This window comes from Oculina patagonica, chromosome 6 (assembly GCF_052425735.1).
Source record: "Oculina patagonica isolate OP01 chromosome 6, crgOcupat, whole genome shotgun sequence".
Lineage (NCBI taxonomy): Eukaryota > Metazoa > Cnidaria > Anthozoa > Scleractinia > Oculinidae > Oculina > Oculina patagonica.
Window position 1 is genome coordinate 23,822,202 of NC_135763.1, and position 12,739 is coordinate 23,834,940.

General features: G+C 40.1%; 1 pseudogene; it reads right to left on the minus strand.

Moving 5' to 3' along the window:
* Positions 1-2,962: 2,962 nt before the first annotated feature.
* On the minus strand, positions 2,963-9,699 carry LOC144657955 (uncharacterized; annotated as a pseudogene).
* Positions 9,700-12,739: the final 3,040 nt, after the last annotated feature.

Sequence of the window (12,739 nt, forward strand, 5' to 3'; positions counted from 1 at the left end):
TGTGTGGGAGCATCTGAAAGCAAATAAGGTTGAATGTGTGTCGAGCAAGGTGTCCAAGAAGTTATATGCATATGGTAGTAATCAGCCATTACAAGAGTGAGGTCGTGGGACACGCCCTCCTTGGGCGAGGAACTGCCATTGCCTTTGAGGTATCTACAGATGGAGCAGAAGGGGTACCAAGCATTTTTGAAAAATTTCAAATTGAAGGATTCTCAGCTAAAAGTCCCAATTGATTCAGAGGTACAACCCATTGCACTACCAATTAGACGAGTTCCATACCACCTTCGTGATAAACTGAGTGACAAACTGGCTGAACTTGTTAAGCTAGACACAATTGAGAAAGTGAGTGGTCCAAGTTCGTGGGTATCACCAGTGGTAGTCGTACCCAAGCCCTCAGGTGACATCCGTTTGGTTGTCGATATGCGTCAAGCCAACATGGCAGTAAAGCGGGAACGTTACCCAATACCCACCATCGATGAAGTTTTACAAGATTTGAATCAGAGCAAGTTCTTCAGCAAATTGGATCTCAACTCTGCCTACCATCAGATAGAGCTGTCACCTGAATCAAGAGATATTACTACATTTTGCACAGACAAGGGACTGTACCGATACAAGCGACTCATGTTCGGTATAAGTTGTGCGCCTGAGATGAACCAGAAGGTTCTCCAGCAAGTTCTGCAAGATTGTGATGGCGCCCATAACATTCTTGATGATGTGATAGTGCATGCAGCCACTGAGGAGGAGCATGACAGAAGATTTGAGAATGTGGTCCGAGTATTGAGCAGCAAGGGGTTGACATTGAACCGCGACAAGTGTCAATTTAAGGTGTCGCATTTGGAATTCATGGGCCATGTGTTGTCAGCACGTGGAATTGGTCCAGCGGATGTTAAAGTAAAGGCAGTTGTTGACGCCCGGGAACCAACGAGTGCTGCGGAAGTGAGGAGCTTCCTGGGACTGGTCAATTTTACTGCACGTTTTATTCCTGACCTGGCAACGGTATCTGCACCTCTCCGCCAGCTAACAAAGAGTGGTGAACCTTTCGTGTGGGGACTGGAGCAACAAAAAAAATCATTTGAAGAGTTAAACAAGCGACTGTCCAGTGCAGAGACACTTGGATACTTTGATAAGAATGCCCCAACTACGGTGATCGCTGACGCAAACCCTGTAGGATTAGGAGCTGTACTAGTCCAACAGCAAGAAGAAGAGCAACGAGTTATTAGCTATGCAAGCCGAAGCTTGACCGATACAGAAGGCCGGTATTCTCAAAAGGAGAAAGAGGCTTTAGCAATAGTGTGGTCCTGCGAAAGATTTCATGCCTATTTGTATGGTGCTGAATTTGAACTAATGACTGAACACAAACCTCTGGAATGTATTTTGTCGCCTAAACCCAAGACCTGTGCTAGAATCGAGCGATGGCTTCTCAGAATGCAACCTTACAGATTTACCATAAAATACCACGTCCCCAGAATATTACAGATCCTTTGTCACGCCTCCTGCATCCAGTGCTGCCAAAAGACGAAGACCAAATAGAGGAGTATGTGAAGTGGGTAGCTCAAGAATCAACGCCTGTTGCCTTGACAACTCGTGAAATTGAGAGAGCATCAGAACATGACCCAGAGCTAAAAAGGGTACGAGAATGTCTCTTGAATGGAAAGTGGTATGCTATAGAATTCGTGGAACTCGAATTGTGGTACCAAAACAACTTCGTAGTCAAGTACTAAAGTTGGCACAGCAAGGTCATCCTGGAATTGTATCAATGAAGCAACGTTTTCGAACCAAAGTGTGGTGGCCAAGCATCGACAAAGAAGCGGAGAAAGCTTGTAAGACCTGTCATGGCTGTCAGTTAGTATCCGGCACAACCATCTAAACCTGAGCCGATGTCACGTACAGAGTTGGCTTCTGCACCGTGGCAACACCTAGCGGCTGACTTGTTGGGTCCACAGCATATTGCTCTCGTGCTCGATTCACTGGACGAAAAAATGGATTTACTCAAGTTTGAAAGTTGAGCAAATATGATGCAAATTTGGGCATCTATCTTTGCACTAAATTTGCTCAAGTTGTATAGTCCATGTAAACACAAATGTTTGTATCTGATGAATTTTTGTGCAAATGTGACGCAAAGATGACATTTGCTCCTTATTTACCTCACTTTTGCTCTCAAGGCAAATTTTTAACTTTCATATTCATTTGTTAAACATTTGCCTCCTGTGTATAAATTACACGTTTACTTCTTAATGCAAATTCAAGTAAACACTGTGCAAAATAAATTGTTTGTACTAGGTTTACATCACATTTGCGCGAGATACAAATAAGTAACTTTACGGTCAATTTTCTCAGATTTGCCATACAAGCAAACGTGTACATTTGTTATAGATGTGCGCATGTGTCAAAGAAAATATTTTGCCTCAATTACGCTCACATTTGCCAGGGAGCAAATATGTGAATTAACCAAATTTTTGCTACCGAGGCAAATGTTTAAATTCAGTTCACTCAGGAGCCCATGGTTCACTTTAATTCTTCTTAATATTTGCTCTCTTTGGAAGAACAGTCTGTTTCGATGTTTCGTGTTTTCACATGCGAAAAGCGAAGTAGCGGGAGCGATGAGTGACGGCTGTATTCGCAGGCTATTCCCCAAGCTTACTATAAAATTTTCAATGATTTTTCACGTGTAGATCAGACTTCGACCATCAACAAGGATCCGCCTATAGGCTTGAAATCATCATCTCCCTACCATGAAAACATGACGACCTAACTCCCTTATGTTCTGGCACATATCCCACTTGCGGAGGAAACCTATATATAGTATACTACAGTAGCCTGAGTAGCAGGCGCCGTATAGTTTCTAGCGCGCGTATGGGAGAAACGCGAAAGGCGCGACTCGTGATCGCGCACTCTTTTAAAAGCGCTAAAAACTACACAGACGCCTGCTACGCAGGCTAATACTACAGTGGAAGCTCTCCAAGCGAACCCTATAAGAGGTGGTCATGCATCTCTAGTTATGGCTGCAATGGTATAACCATACGGGTTTTTGAAATCTTAGTTTTTGAAAATCATTTCTGTAAGCAGGCAGTTATAGTTTTGAATACTTTTTTTGTCTCATGGGTGGCCATCGACAGGAGCTTCGATGGGTGTCTGTTTACTGCCATTTTCACTATTTAGACAGAAAATTGATCGTTGGGTGTCTCTCCCCACCACCCGGCCATCCCCACCACCCTACTCTCCCTTGTTTTTTTGGGTCTTATCGGACCGACTTGAGGGCAAGTTATAAGCGTTGATAAGTGTGATGTCATGTGCGGTAAGTCCAAGTGTGTATGCCCATTAAATGGGCGTCGATAACTTGAAAGCGAGGCATTTATGCTAGCTCCAAAAGTCCCCCCTGGTATACACAGGACACCCAGTATGTGTACAGGACACCACTTGAAATTAGGAATGCGTTCTCCTTCGTCGAACGCAAAAAGATCTGTTCCTGATAATGCCAGGTGCCTCTGCCTAAATTCAAACAGGACAACAAAAAACTGCTGGACAAAGGCCCAACAGTCAGCTCATTTTATATTTCACCTCTATAAAGTAACCACTGCTTGAAAGTTGAGTAAGGGATTTCAAAAAGTTTCCATTACAGTCATTTATGATACTCATGAAGAAAGTGGAAAGCTGAATACCAACAATAACATTCAAATTGTTCAATAATCATTTCAAGAAAAAATAATAAATTCTTCGTTGTCACCTTTGGGCTAAAAAACATGGTTACATCAGTAAATCCTCAACTGTTTTTTTTTTCTATGTGAAGGTTATGTCTATAACAAAAAGGGTTTCAAGAAAATAATAAAATAATTGCTTGCTTATTTATTGTCAATCATGATTGGTATTTACATTTGTTATATACAGTTGAACCCCGGTAACTCGAACTCTGAAGGGAAATGAAAAACAGTTCGAGTTAGCGGGGTTTTCGAATTAACCGAGAAAAAAATGACTGAAAAGTGCGTCCAAGGGAAATAGAAGCTAGTTCGAGTTAGCGGGGTTGTTCGAGTTATCCGAGTTCGAGTTACCGGGATTCTACTGTAGTTTTCACTGACTGACTAAAGACGACCACATCTTGACAGTGGGCTTACTAAAAATGACCACATTTTGAAAACCCAATAGTGGAAACTACAGTAGAAGCCCGGTAACTCGAACTCGGATAACTCAAACAACCCCGCTAACTCGAACTAGCTTCTATTTCCCTTGAACCCACTTTTCAGTCATTTTTACTCGGTTAATTCGAAAACCCCGCTAGCTCGAACTGTTTTTCGTTTCCCTTCAGAGTTCGAGTTACTGGGGTTCAACTGTATGTAACAAAGATGACTGGTCTTTCCTTTAATGGAATTCTATTGAAATTGTCTTAATTTATTAAAGCATCCACTAAGAGAATCATCTTTTATCTGCTGGGATTCGGTTCTATCATTAACCTGTGAAAAAAGGAGTCATTGTTTACTGATGTAACCAGGGGTGAAACGGGGGTTGTCTAACTGTTTTAAGAGTGATGCTTCTTTAGTGACTTTCAAAACTTTGACGACAGAAGGTATTTGTTGAATTGTTTAACAGCAACTAACATGCCTGGCTATAAAACATATTGTAGCATTGGCCAAAGACCCCACATCCCAGTAGCAGTGGTTGGTCATTAGAACTCCTGGGATCTTTGACATGACTGAGGTGTCTTCTGTTTATATCCGTCAGCGATTTGTCAGCAGAAACCCCAGCATCTTTATTATGGCTGAGCTGGATACTTTGTGCCTGTTCATTTTCCTTCACCAAGTGTGACACATCTTTTGCCAAGGCTGAATAAAAAAGCAATTAAACAGTTAACATATCAAGTTTTTCAGGTCTTTTGTTTATTTTATGGCAAGCCTGCAGGACTTGACAAAATACACAAAACAACTAAAAATATTTACGTCAATTTTGAAAACATGGCCAAAATGCAAAGGACTGTCCATGGTAATGATAACCTTACTTGGCATGTTTTCTATATCTGGTAATGGATTGTGTCTAATGAACCACAGACTGAAAAGCTGAATAAAATCCAAGGCTGAATAAAATAGCAATAAGACACTTGATATCAAGTTAAAGTTTTTTAGATCTCTTGTTTATTTAATGTCAAGCATGAACTGCTAGACAAATACAAAAACAACTGAAAAGATTTCTGTTCATTTTGAAAACCTAGCCAAAAATGCAAAGGACTGGTAATGATAAACTTATTTGGCATGTTATCTGGTAATGGATTTTGTCTAATGAACCATATATTAAATTCAACATATTTGAACAGTATTGACCACTGCTAGACAAGTTATCATCTACTGCAAGACAAAAATTAAAGGAAAAGAAATTGGATTCTTATCATTGCCTTGCCTCACTAAAAGACTATGGGCCTGATTACATGAGCCAGACTGGCCCGGTTAGCGGGGCTGCCTCGGTTTGCCAAGATCTCGGCACGTCTGTTCAACACAACAAAAATCAACTTCGCGATTACATGACAACCGGGCCAGCCCAGTTAGTCGAGATCCCGGTATCGTGATCCTGGCTAGCCAGGCTAAAAATTTACCATGTAATCGCGTTCACTGGGCCAGTCCGACTAAACGGACCAGACTATAAGATTGGGATTACATGAGCCGGGCTGGCCTGGTCAGCCGGGCTGAATCGGTTTGCCGAGATCTCGGCACGCCTGTCAAGAGCAACAAAAATCAACTTTGCGATTACATGACAACCGGGCCAGCCCAGTTAGCCCAGATCCCGGTATCGCAATGCCGGGATTCCGGCTAGCCGGGCTGAAAATTTTCCATGTAATCGCATTCACTGGGTTAGCCCGGCTAAACGGGCCAGCATTAAATTTCTCACTAAAAGACTATGGGATTGGGATTACATGAGCCGGGCTGGCCTGGTCAGCCGGGCTGAATCAGTTTGCCGAGATCTCGGCACGCCTGTTGGATTCTTATCATTGCCTTGCCTCACTAAAAGACTATGGGCCTGATTACATGAGCCAGACTGGCCCGGTTAGCGGGGCTGCCTCGGTTTGCCAAGATCTCGGCACGTCTGTTCAACGCAACAAAAATCAACTTTGCAATTACATGACAACCGGGCCAGCCCGGTTAGCCGAGATCCCGGTATTGTGATGCAGGGATTCCGGCTAGCCGGGCTGAAAATTTTCCATGTAAGCGCATTCACTGGGCCAGCCTGACTAAAGGGCCAGCATTAAATTTCTCTTCCGAGCACAATATCCGACAAAAAAATCAATGCTCCTCCTTCTAAATAGGATGTAGAGGTAAAGTAACCCATCCACATAAGTGCAAAAAATTAACCACCAAATTGCCAGAAATACATGATCAAGATCATTTGTGCTCTGATCATTCGTGCTAAAACCGGGCTGAAAGGCATCTCAGCAAACTGAGCCAGCCCGGCTCATGCAATCAGGCCCCATGACACTGATGACATTAAGAGAAATATGGTGAGTTAGTTTTGCTAACCTATATATATTTTACTTTCACAAACCCAATTCAAGGAGCTTCTTTACGGGCTACAATCTTGTCCACAATTATCAACAAATTCCCCAGTCCAAGGGGAAGCTGTCTGCCTACCAAAGTCCTCAAATGCTCCCACCATATGGGGCTTCCCAGTAGCCTGAGATCTTAAGGACGTTCAACTTCGTGCCAAAATGTTCTACTCCACATATATTTTTTTTTGAAAATTTCACTGCAGTCAGATAATGGGTTACTTGTGTCCGAAATGCAAAAAAAGTTGGGGTCACCGATTTCGCTTGATGCATGACGTGGCATGTGACATGAATTACGTGCGCAGTAAGGATTTGCATAAACAATTAGTGTGAACGTCCTTAAATTGTGCAGTTCAAGAAAATATCCATAGCCATTGGAAATTCTCAGGGGGGAGATGCCTCAAAAGCCAAACTATTTAACAAAAAGTTTTCAGGTTCTAACAAATCCCCACCTTGTCATCGGGTGAGAGAGGGGGGTGGGGGTTAAATTGACTCCTGCATTAAGTCTTATGGCCTCTTTACATGGAGGGAGGGTGCCCGGGCTAAGAAGGGATGAACATAGATGCCTTAACATGCAGAATTCACAGCCCTTTTACCCAAGTTGAGACAGGGTAATTGAAATGTGCCCAGTCACATGCATGGGATAACCATGTACAGCTGTAGCTCCAAATGATTGATGTAAAAGATGACTTTTTAATGAAGATTAAGGCCATCTTCAAACCTGTTTTTACTTTGATGTACAAGCTCTAAGAAATTTACAGCCTCCCTTTTTAGGGGAATCTTCAGTTATCGTAATTCAACAGTCTTAAGTCACCAAATTGAAATTAAATTTGTTGTTTTGTGGATAAGAATAATTTTTCCAATGAAAAAAGCTGTTGCTCAAAGAAACTATTTCCACTTAGCAAATAAAACTAATTTGATCTAATTTGATCAAAATTTAAAAGCACTGTTTGGGTCCAATATTGGACCCAAACAGTGCTTTTAAATTTTGATCAAATTAGATCAAATTAGTTTTATTTATGCCATTAACTTCAAATTTAATTTAAGGAAGTGTGTGAAGACTTTTCTTGGCAAGCCAGGATAGCCCGTGCATAACCGTTTGCATGGCAAAACAATATCCCACCTAGAAGGGTGCCCCGGGCGAGTAGACCAAGTGCCTTGGCAAGGCAGGTTTCCCACTTATCATGTAAACACTTCAATGTATTTTAAGAAATGCATGAAGTGTAGCTCAGTTAAATAACCAGGTATCGATGTTAGCCTGGGCACCCACCCTTCATGTAAACAGGCCCATAAGCTTAAGCTGGTTTTGACTGTAGGTCGATTTTTTTTTTCAAAATACAGGGCAGTACCTAGAGGGGAGGCACTAGGGAGGGGGTACGGCCTCTTAAAATCTTAGGTACGGCCCTGAAATAGCCAGTGATAAGTCAATCATGAGCCAATTGTTGTTAACCTTTGCAACCGGTGCGCAATTCTGTAGAGATTGTACAAAAAGGCGTCATAAGAAACATTTAGATGATTTCTATAACACTTGCCTGTTCATGACGATGTTAAGTTAGCCATTTTGCGTAGTACTTTCTCACAAGATAGAGCAATCATCCGATTTTTTCTGTCAAATCTTCCGTGGTCGTCGCTTGATCGTCATCAAGTGTTTTTCTTTTCTTCTTTTTTCGAAGTCCTAGCCTCTCTTTTCGTTTTCTTCTTTCGTCTTACATCCTCGCCCTTTCATCGGGTGTATTCTTTCTCCAAAAAGATTCACGTTTATTCTGATTTGTTTCGCTGGATGCCGAAATAATTATTTGCGTTAAAAATTCCCGCCTCCCAAGTCTTCCCGGCAAAAATCGTGTCAGTGGTACGGCTTCACGATAATTGACTACTTCACTTATAGAACACGAGATGTACCAGTTCGTCACCAGGTTCTACCATATTGCAACGTCATTATGCTGTTTAAGCCAATGAAAATGTCAATGGCTGTCACGTGGTGAGTATTAACCCATTCAAACTTCGATCGGAGCGCCAGTTTATCCAGCAGTTCGTTGCTTTTTGCTAGTTCATCCTTAAAATTATGGCTAGAAAAACATCAAACCAAACAGGCAATAGAAGAGTAAACGGGACTTTGAACTTGAGGGATGAAAACGGTAATCCGACGAGCTTCGCGATCTCTAATTCCAGCGCGAACAGACCAACCGCCACAGCAGAGCATCCACGAACAAGAGCCCATCTTTCACTGACAGGCTGGTATAAGCTGTTATCGAGGCATAAAATTGTAAGTAAGGCAGCGAGGATCAATTTACCTACCAAACGTTCTAATATTCCTCTGAAATAGAGCTTTTAACTTTGCTAATTGGTTGTAATTTATCCTGGTAAATATAAACTTGAGTTTAGACTGTAGGTCTGTAATCATTCAGACACGTGATTGCAAAAGTCAGGTATTATGAAGCAGAAACCTTGTTTGCTTTTCGCTTTATATAGCTTATCAGTATAGCAAATATAGATAAAAATGTATCTTCGGTGTAATATTCCAATATAACTCTATTTCATCTTTAGACTAAGATGACAAACAGTTAAGAATTAAATTAAAGGATGGTGCATTAGAAAATACAAAACAAATATAGTTTAAACAATCTACTGGGCATTTTTATCAATAATAACAACCTACCTGCTAATGCAATGAATGGAGAGTTTCTCACCCAAACCAGGCCTGCTAACACAAATATAATGAACAGCAATCATGACAATGCCCAATTCCCTCTATGGCACACTCCTGCAGGGAATCATGGTACCTGTATTCATCGAAACACGTGCAAGACTTTATAGCAACGATGGATACTTCTACTGTGATTCCCTGCAGGCGTGCGTCATAGAGGGAATCGGTCACTGGGATCTATTACTTTGCAAAGAAGCCTACTTTTTCAAGTGTTTAGTACCATCTTTGAAAGACTGTCTGAAAGCTAGCAGGGATCTATGCCTACTCCTTGACAGTTTTATCTTTGTTTTTTGGTTATTTTCATGTGCAAATGTACCATCCTTCAGAAATCAAAACTGAGCTACCTGTTTGCCACCTCAGTCAGAAGATGAAATAGAATTAACTCAAAATATTTTTATAACATCAACCATTTATTGCATTTTATACCTCTATTGTAGACACAATGTGTTTGCTTGGTTTTACATTTATCCTCCATTTCGTACATGTAAATCTATCAGCGGGTAATGGATTACAGCAATGAAACTTTCAGGAGGGCAAGGTGTTCATAGGCATCGCAGATCAGAGAATTCTCCAGCTAAATTTCAAAGGCCTGTACTTATTTTTTTTATTCAAATGCAGAGCCTTACAATAACGTCTTTTAATACTGTCTACTCATTACTGTATAAAAAAGTTGTCCATCTCAGACTCTTGATTTAGGCGAGTACATTGAACTGTTTTCATCCCGTCTTTCGAAATAAATTTATTTTTTGCTTAGAAAGTCTTGCGTGACCAGTTTTGAGTTTGATTTTGTCCAATGAAAAAGCATGTTTGAAAGTAATATGAAACTAGCCAATCAGAAGTGAATACCGTACACAGATCCTTGCAAACCTGGGGGATATCGGAGCAAGCTTTTTGGCTGCGTTTCGCAGATGGACTGTACCAGGGTTTAATTCGGCTGCAACATAGGTTATGGGAGGGGGGTCATATCAAGAATCCCTTAGAGGGGAGGGTATTTGCTGGAACCACAAATTGAATACTGACGCTTTTCAGAGGAGAGAAAATAAATAAATAATCCTGAAAGCTCATTTACCGGTATTCCTTTTGCAATACAAAGACTATTGCTTTTTTGTCTGGGCAGGTACACAAATCAATATACTTAAACAGTTAATATATTTATTCTGCTAGATTCAAGGAACCTGAAAACAAGATTTTCAACCAGCAAATTTCAGCTGGTGTACAAAGAACCGACGAAGGAAATGCCAGTTGGCACCATAACAGGTAAACCCTCATTCTTTCTTCTTACTCACAAAATATAAATGTACATTATCAATTGTTTGGTTTGAAGTATTCAAAAATGTAGTTGCATTACATAGTCTAATTGTTTGGTTTAAAAATTTTAATTTAACCAGTATAATTTTAATTGCCTTTGTTGAGTATGCATGATTGCTGAACACACTGATAAATTTGAAATCTGAAACAACAGTTTGTGGTGTTTATTCGGTGACATCCTAAAAGTTTTGTGAACATTGAGTAAGCTCTTGAGAACTCCAACCACAGATGTCTTTGAGATAACCCTCACCTGCTATTTAATTTTTGACATAAATGTTGTGCAAAAAAGTGCAGATTGTACATGTATGTGTAAAACTGTACATGTACTTTTACCGTAACCTTCTTCCTAAGTCTTTCTCCTTCCAATTTTTGTTTGGAATAGTTTATTACAAACACTCATACATGAACATCTTTTGTATAGTACTGAATATTGTTGGATTATTATTATTTTGTAGCTGCTATCATGGGTGACAATTTTCATACAAAGTAGAGGCATTAACTCAAGAAATGCAGTCAAAATCTCTCAAAGGAGCAAAGGGTCCAAAGCCGTCTTAATATGGTAAATGTTTTTTTTTTTACCATTCAACAGTTTTCTAGAATTTTGTATTATTAAATGCAAGTAGTGTATGTGAATACAAAATTTAATTTTAATATTCAGAGTCTATTTAGCTATGGATGTAGGCAGAAGGTTCTTACATGAAAGCACAAGAAGATTACATACAATACTGTGTGCATGTACATGTATTTTGGTTACATTATTTAAAAAAACACATTGTAGCTGTTCAAATTCTAGCTGCTACAACTGTAGCATTGCATGATATTTTGTGTGCATTCACATGTTTACTGTCTCTAAATAGATTCTTAAACATTTCTGTTTATAAATAGACTTTAAAGGGCCCTAGTCAGCCTCTGCCGTTTTCGATGCAATCAAATTATGAAAACTGTATGGGGAAGCGATATTTCTTATTGTATTACAGACTGTATTTTGTGTTGCTTGAAGTCTTTTTAATTATCTGGGCAGTTTCAGAGTGATATCTTTCATTGAGTCATGCTCCACGTAAAATATAAATGTACATGCAATTCCGAAACTCCTGTATGTAAACAAAAACAAAGTTGTGGCTGACTATGGTCCTTCAAGTAGTACCGTAATCATTCGATTTAGCGCCCGGGGCGCTTATTTACTTTTGGCACCTCACGGGGGGCGCTTATTCAAAGACAGGGCGCTTATTTAATTTTTCGAGTTCTAAACAGCCAAATGTTTAAAACAAAACTTTAATAAATATTAAGATAACTAACAATAACAGAAACTGTAACAGTAGCAAATTGTTGAAAGTTCAGCTACTTTCAAAAAAAATGTTCATTTTAGCAGTAAATATATACCTGTACGGTACGGTAAATGTTCTTGCGTTTATTGATTCTACGTTGATGACTTCTTAGTAATGATTCGATTTAGCGCCCTCCTTCCAATAAGCGCCCCCTTCCGAATAAGCGCCCCCCTTCGAATGTGTCTTTGTCAATAAGCGCCCCTATTCTAATAAGCGCCCCTATCGTAGATAATTATTATCTACGATAGGGGCGCTTATTAGAATAGGGGCGCTTATTGACACATTCGAAGGGGGGCGCTTATTCGGAAGGGGGCGCTTATTGGAAGGCAGGCGCTAAATCGAATCATTACGGTAGTGGTGTTTACTTTGTTATTACTATTCTTTTAAGCACACATTTTATTGCCAATTTGTGACTCAATTTAAGTGATATCAATGATAAATAATTTTTTTCTTTATTTTTCATACACAGAAAAAGAGGCAGATTAAAAGCTTTAGAGCAGTCCACATCCTAACAGTAAAGGAAAAAGATCACTACCAGAAATTCATGACTGTGGACTTCATGTTGTCTAAGAGACAGAAGAGGAGAGTGGAAACAGAGATGGCTGTGAAAGTCCAGGCCAAAAAAAGAAAGTCTTTAGCACCAGCACACTTCACTGGCGCAGTCCTGCTTTAATGCAGGTTTCATGTATGCACACCATTTCCTGAAAGGCAAAAGGCATCAACATTGCACCTGATGGCTTTCCTTTGCCCTAGCATAACTGGCACCTTCTGCCCTCCTTTTGTTTAATAATGGGGTGTATCACTACATTTCTAAAGCTTAAAGGAAAAAAAACTAAAATCTCATACTATTTTGTTTTAAACTTTTTGAGAACTTTAATTTGT